Genomic DNA, 6,036 nt, shown 5'->3' with positions numbered 1-6,036 from the left:
CAAGTCAGGCACAGAAAGAGAAATACCACATGTTCTCACTTATTGGTGGGAGTTAAAAATATATAAATAAATTCACACACACACACACACAAAAACCAGGGAGGGGGAAGAAGACATAACAACTACAATTCCTTGAAGTTGGTATGACCAGCAAACAGAAAGGACATTGTTGGGGGGGAGGGGGAGGAGGGAGGGAGGTTTCAGTAATGGGCAACAATAATCAACCACATTGTATATCCGAAAAAAAATTTTTAAAAAATTTTTAGTAACAAAAAAAATAAAAAAAGAAGTAACTATTTAAGAACTCTGGAGTCTAGTCAAACATTTGCAACATCCAGTGCAGAACTTAACAAAGAGGCTGGTAAATTTTGGCCTTTGGCATAGTGGCTATTATCCCCCAACCCCATAGCAGTCAGCCATGGAGAGATTGTGTCTTTAAGTGCAAACAGAATTGTTGACTCGGCTCTCAACAGGAAAAGCAATGTCCTTGTCCCAGGAGTTCAAAACAAAAAACAAGCAAATGCTATACGAACTATCTAATGACAATTAAAAGAAAATAAGGTAATTGGGTTCTAATTTAAGAATAGGCATTTGAACCCAAAATAAATGTATAAAAAAGGTTACCTTTTACTATATTACCTTGAAACTTTGAGACATTATTTTCTGAGATTGCTATTTTAAAAGGTATGAAAGCAATACTAAATCTCTCAGAGCTGGGCCGGCCTGGTGGCGCACTGCGCTAGTGCGCCGCTTGGGAAGCGCGGAGGCGCTCCCGCCAAGGGTTCGGATCCCACATACAGACCGGTTCCCGCTCACTGGCTGAGCGAGGCGCGGGGGCAACGCCGAGGGTTGCGATCCCGTTGCCGGTCCCGGTCCGGTACGGGGGCGACACTGAGGGTTGCGATCCGTTGCCGGACACGGAAAAAGACAAAAAAAAAGAAAAAAAAAAAAAAATCTCTCAGAGCTAAAAACATACAGTGTAGTTATTTAAGCATTGGTTCTACTTTGGGTCCTTCCACATGTCACATGGCTACATGATATTCCCAAGTCATAGATTTTGCTGTTTGATCTCTGATTCAGCTTGAAGATATTTCAGGACTCCCAGAGCTAGGCAGTTCTCTGAATACACTAAGTATACATATGAAGCAGCTCAAATGTGCAAGTGCTTCCATCAACAATCACTTCAAAGGTCATTAATAACTTACAGGTGCGAGAGTGGAAATGCCCTCTGCACTCCCCTGCCCCTTCTTGAACTCTAGCCACTCTCGCTGAGCCAGTTTTGTAACAGTGAATGCTCAACTTAGTATTTCTCTTTCTCCGTTTTCTCTTCCCCGGCTCTGGGGCTTTTAAGGTGACATTCCAAAATCTAGAAAACATAAAAGATGACCAAAATGCTTCAATGCGTTAATTCTGTTTTTAAAAAATCCTTATTTATTAGTTGATTGACAGTAAAAGAAAATACTTTAAATCCTTTTTAAGAAGATACCTATAAAGGAAATGGAAAGACAGAACTGGTGATCGGTAAAAATCTGCCTGTTTTGAATCATGAGAAAATTCAGATGGACTCTAACATCTGTTTGGTTTCTACTAATGCTGAAGATAGGCTCTAAAACTTTACTAACATCTCCAAAAAAGTCAATGAACTGTATGTGAGACAGGAGCTCAATTCAACATCTAGATCATGGTTTCTCAACAGGAGAACTGTTGACATTCTCGGCCAGATAATTCTTTGCTGGACAGGGCTGCCTTGTGTACTGTAGGATGCCTAGCAGCATCCCTGGCCTCTACCCACTAGATGCCAGTAGCATGCCCACACCCCGCCCCCAAGTTGTGACAAACAAAAATGTCTTCAGACATTGCCAAATATCCACTGAGGGGCAAAATTGCCCCCAGTTGGGAACCTCTAATCTAGATGGTGGTGTCTTCTGAACTTGAGCCTATGAATATGTATCAACTCCACATCTGTGCGAGCCAAATAAGACAGTTAAATGCATGTTTAATCTTTGGGTGAAGGAGTAGATTACTTGTAACTACAAAGGGGAAAATGTACCATTATGATAGAGAGGACTGGCAGTCATTACCTTAACCAAGTGACCAAACATAGCATCACTAGTGATGGGACAAAAGGACATCATGTATTTAACCTGTGATTAATCAAGTCTCTGGACCAACATCAAATTTATAGAAGAGAAGGGACAGAACAAGTTAAATGACACCATGAGGAAACAGCCAGACAAACACAGAATGTAAGACATACTATAATCAAAGTTGCCTGGACCCTTCAAAAAGTTAATATAATAAAAAGAAAATAAGGCTGGTCAGTTAGCTCACTTGGTGAGAGCGTGGTGCTGATAACTCCAAGGTCAAGGGTTTGGACCTCCTTATTGGCCAGCTCTAAGAAGCCTCAGCTCTCTCTCTCTTCCCTCTCAACCTGTAGAGATAAGCATTTTTATTCTTTTTTGTCAGTCCAGTATTTCTTCATGTAACACAAGCAAAATGTATTTTCCCCTTACGCAAAAGGTAGCATAATATATAAACTGCTTACCTCCTCACTGCTTTCACTTTTCAATATATCCTAGAGATCTCTCTATATATCAGTACCTCAAGATCTTCCTCATCCCCTTTTGCAGATGGGTAATATTGTATTTTGTAGATGTACCATTGCTTATTTAACCAGTCCCCTATTCCTGGACACTTGAATTGTTTCCAATCTTTGTCTATTTTAAGCAATACCACTATGATATCCTAGTATGTGCAGATGTATACATGGGATAGATTCCTAGAAGTGGTAATGTTAAGTCAAAAAATGTGGTGGACAGAATAATGGTCCCCACAAAGTTGTCCATGTCCTAATCCCAGGAACCTGTGAATATGTTACCTTATACTCAAAAAGAACTCTTCAGATGTCAAGGACCTCCTGACTTCCACCCTAAATGCGAGTGGGCTACACGTAATCACAAGAGTGCTTTTAAAAGGGAGGCAGATCAGAGAGGAGAGAAGATGCTACACTACTGGCTATGAAGCTGGAGAAAGTAGCCATGAACCAGGGATTGCAGACACCCTCTAGAATCTAGAAATGACAAGGAAATATATCCTTCCCTAGAGTCTCCGGAAGGAACACATCACTGGAGACCCATTTTAGACTCCTCACTTCCAGGACTGTAAGATAATAAACTCATGCTGTTTTAAGCCACTAAGTTTGTGGCAATTTGTTACAACAGCAGTAGGAAACTAATACAAAGGGTAAATGCAAATATAAAGTTTCTATATATTACCAAATTCCCCTTCATAAAGTTTGTACCTTTTTGTACTTCTACCAGCAATGTGCCTATTTTCCTACCATTTCTCCAACAAAGTATGTTATTAAACTTTTGAATTTTTGCCCATGTGATGGGTGAGAAATGCTTCATCTCATTATGGTTTTAATTAACGAATGAGGTTGAACATCTTTTCATGTATTTAAAGGATACGTTCTTTTTCTAAACCTGTCTGTTAAAATACTTTCTACATTTTTCTACTGGGTTGTTGCTCTGTTTCTTCTTATTTCTAAAAACTCTTTACATTTTAGCAATTTTATCTCTCTGTAATATAAGTTACAAATATTTTCGCCACTTAACCATTTGTCTCTTCACATTGTGGTATTTATTGTCATATGTAAATTTTTAATGCTGTTATTTTTATTTATTTTTACTTAAATTTTAATGTTTTCCTCAATAGGTTTTGCATATTCAAAATATTTTATCATGGCCTGCCTGTTGTAGTTCATCAATAATTAATTAATATTGCTTGCTGATTTCAAACTGTAGCGATTGACTTGTTTTCCTTTCTTATTTCTGCAGAGATATCCAAATGGAAGAAAATTACAGTGAGAAATACATAGAAGATGGAAAAAGAAAATTCCAGGTAATCTATCACAATTTTTAGCAATGGACTTACTGCTTTCTTTAAATTCATTAAATTGAAAAGAATCAAAATAATTCATAAATGTGATGAAAGAGTCATCATGAAATATTACTACAAGGGTATACTTTTTTACCCCATCCACATTCTTTTAAATTTTATTTTTGAGAAACCCATTCCTGTATCTATATAGCAAGACATTCTTTCTCCTAATTAAAATAAATTAAGGACCATTTCTAGATCACAATGAGGCAACTACATTTAACTGAATCACTACCAATTAGGGAAGAAATGTAAGCAACTATAAAATGGAAGTTGTATGATTTTGATAATTTTGATAAAAAAGGTCATCACAAAAACTATTTTAAGTTTTCATACAATTTAAAAATTGTTGATAGTGGGAAAATATTGTTTTGATTTTTTATACTATGTTGCTTTTGAGTTCTAAAAAATGTTTATACAGTTGTGGGGATTTTTTAAATTTAGAAAAAAGCTATATGGTGATAAAGCTATTTACGTATAATCTACAATTTTGCTAAATATTCTTATTAATTTTAGTGGCTTGGTTCCTTTAGATTTTCTTTATAGATGAGTAATAACAATTTAGATTTTCCTTTTTAGACCTTATGCCTTTCATGTCTTTTCTTATTGTCCCATATAGAACATGCAATAAGATGTGAAACAGAAGTTATGAGATGGGCATCTTTGTCCTGTTCCTGACTTAAAAGGGAATACCTTTTGATGCCTACTCTGAATTTTATGGGATATTCTTTATCTCTTATCATTTGTACTTAGATAATTTCCTACCACAAATACGTATTAAATTTTATCAAAACTTTTTTCTGAATCTTTTGAGGTGATTATATCATGTTTTTCCTTTAACCTGTAAGTGTGATAAATATCAGTAAGATTTCTACATTAAACCATTAAACCATCCTTGAATTCCTGGGATAATTCCTCCTTAGCCAAAATTGTGTTTTTTTATACATGCCACATTTGATCTGCTCATTGTTTTTGTTGGTTTTGGGGTTTTTTGGAAGCTGGCCAGTATAGGCATCCAAACCCTTGACCTTGGTGTTTGGTGTTCTCAGCACTGTGCCCTAACCAAGTGAACTACCTGGCCAGCCCCAATCTGCTCATGTTCTACTTAGGAATTTTACATTTATGTTAATAAGTGAAACTAGATACAATTTTTCTTTCTGTGGCCTTTCTCTTACTATCCTTGTTAAATTTGACCACACTCATCAAATGAGTTGGGCAACCTTCCTTCTTTTTTTTTTTAATTCTATTAAATTGTTTTTATAAAATGGAGTTCCTTGAAGGTTGGAAGTCATTATGAGCCTTTTAAAGTTTTAAAAATATTATGGGCCTGATGTGTTTTATTGTGGAAAAATTTTAAAGAAATAATTCCATTTGTTTAATTGTTGCATGTTCATATAGATTTTCTCTTTCTTCTTAAAGCAGTTTATCAGGTAAATACATTAGGCAAGAACTAACAGAAAAATCGACTCCCTCTGACTTAAAAGAAAGAGCTTAATTTTTTCCCTCATATAACAAGAAGATCAGACATAGTCCAGACAAGATATAGCTACTTAACGATGCCACCAGGGATGTAGACTCTTCTTGTCCTCCATTTTATGCTTGCTACACTTTGGACTCAACAACAGGTGCTTGGGTCCTTACAACCATTTTTTTAGGTAAGAAAGAAAATTAAGCAGAAAAGGGTGGCACCTGTATCAGGAAACCAAAGGCTTTCATCTCATCATCCAAAACTGTTTCATGGCTCACCAAGCTGCCACAAAGGAATTTGGGGAAGTATTTTTATCTGAGCACATTATTACCCCAAACAAGATCAGAGCTCTGTTAATGTTGGGCCCATTTTTAGGAGCAAACATTATCTGTGAGCCACATGGTGCCCATGGGTGGAGGATGAAGATGGCACCCGTGGGAAGTAGGAGAGGCGTAACCCAAGACAGCTCCAAAAGGTTTTTATTGGTCCTCCAGTATTTCCGCACTCGTGAACCCTGCGTGATGGCTATGCTCAACATGTTAATACAAAATGCATGCCCGGGTGATCCTTTAATCGATTGGTTAGTTCTTGGAAAGCCCCTACTTGCTTGCTTATATAAACTGCAG

Source organism: Galeopterus variegatus, unplaced genomic scaffold (genome assembly GCF_000696425.1).
Source record: "Galeopterus variegatus unplaced genomic scaffold, G_variegatus-3.0.2 Scaffold167, whole genome shotgun sequence".
NCBI lineage: Eukaryota > Metazoa > Chordata > Mammalia > Dermoptera > Cynocephalidae > Galeopterus > Galeopterus variegatus.
The sequence above is the reverse complement of the archived record's forward strand: the minus strand, read 5'-3'. Positions refer to the sequence as shown.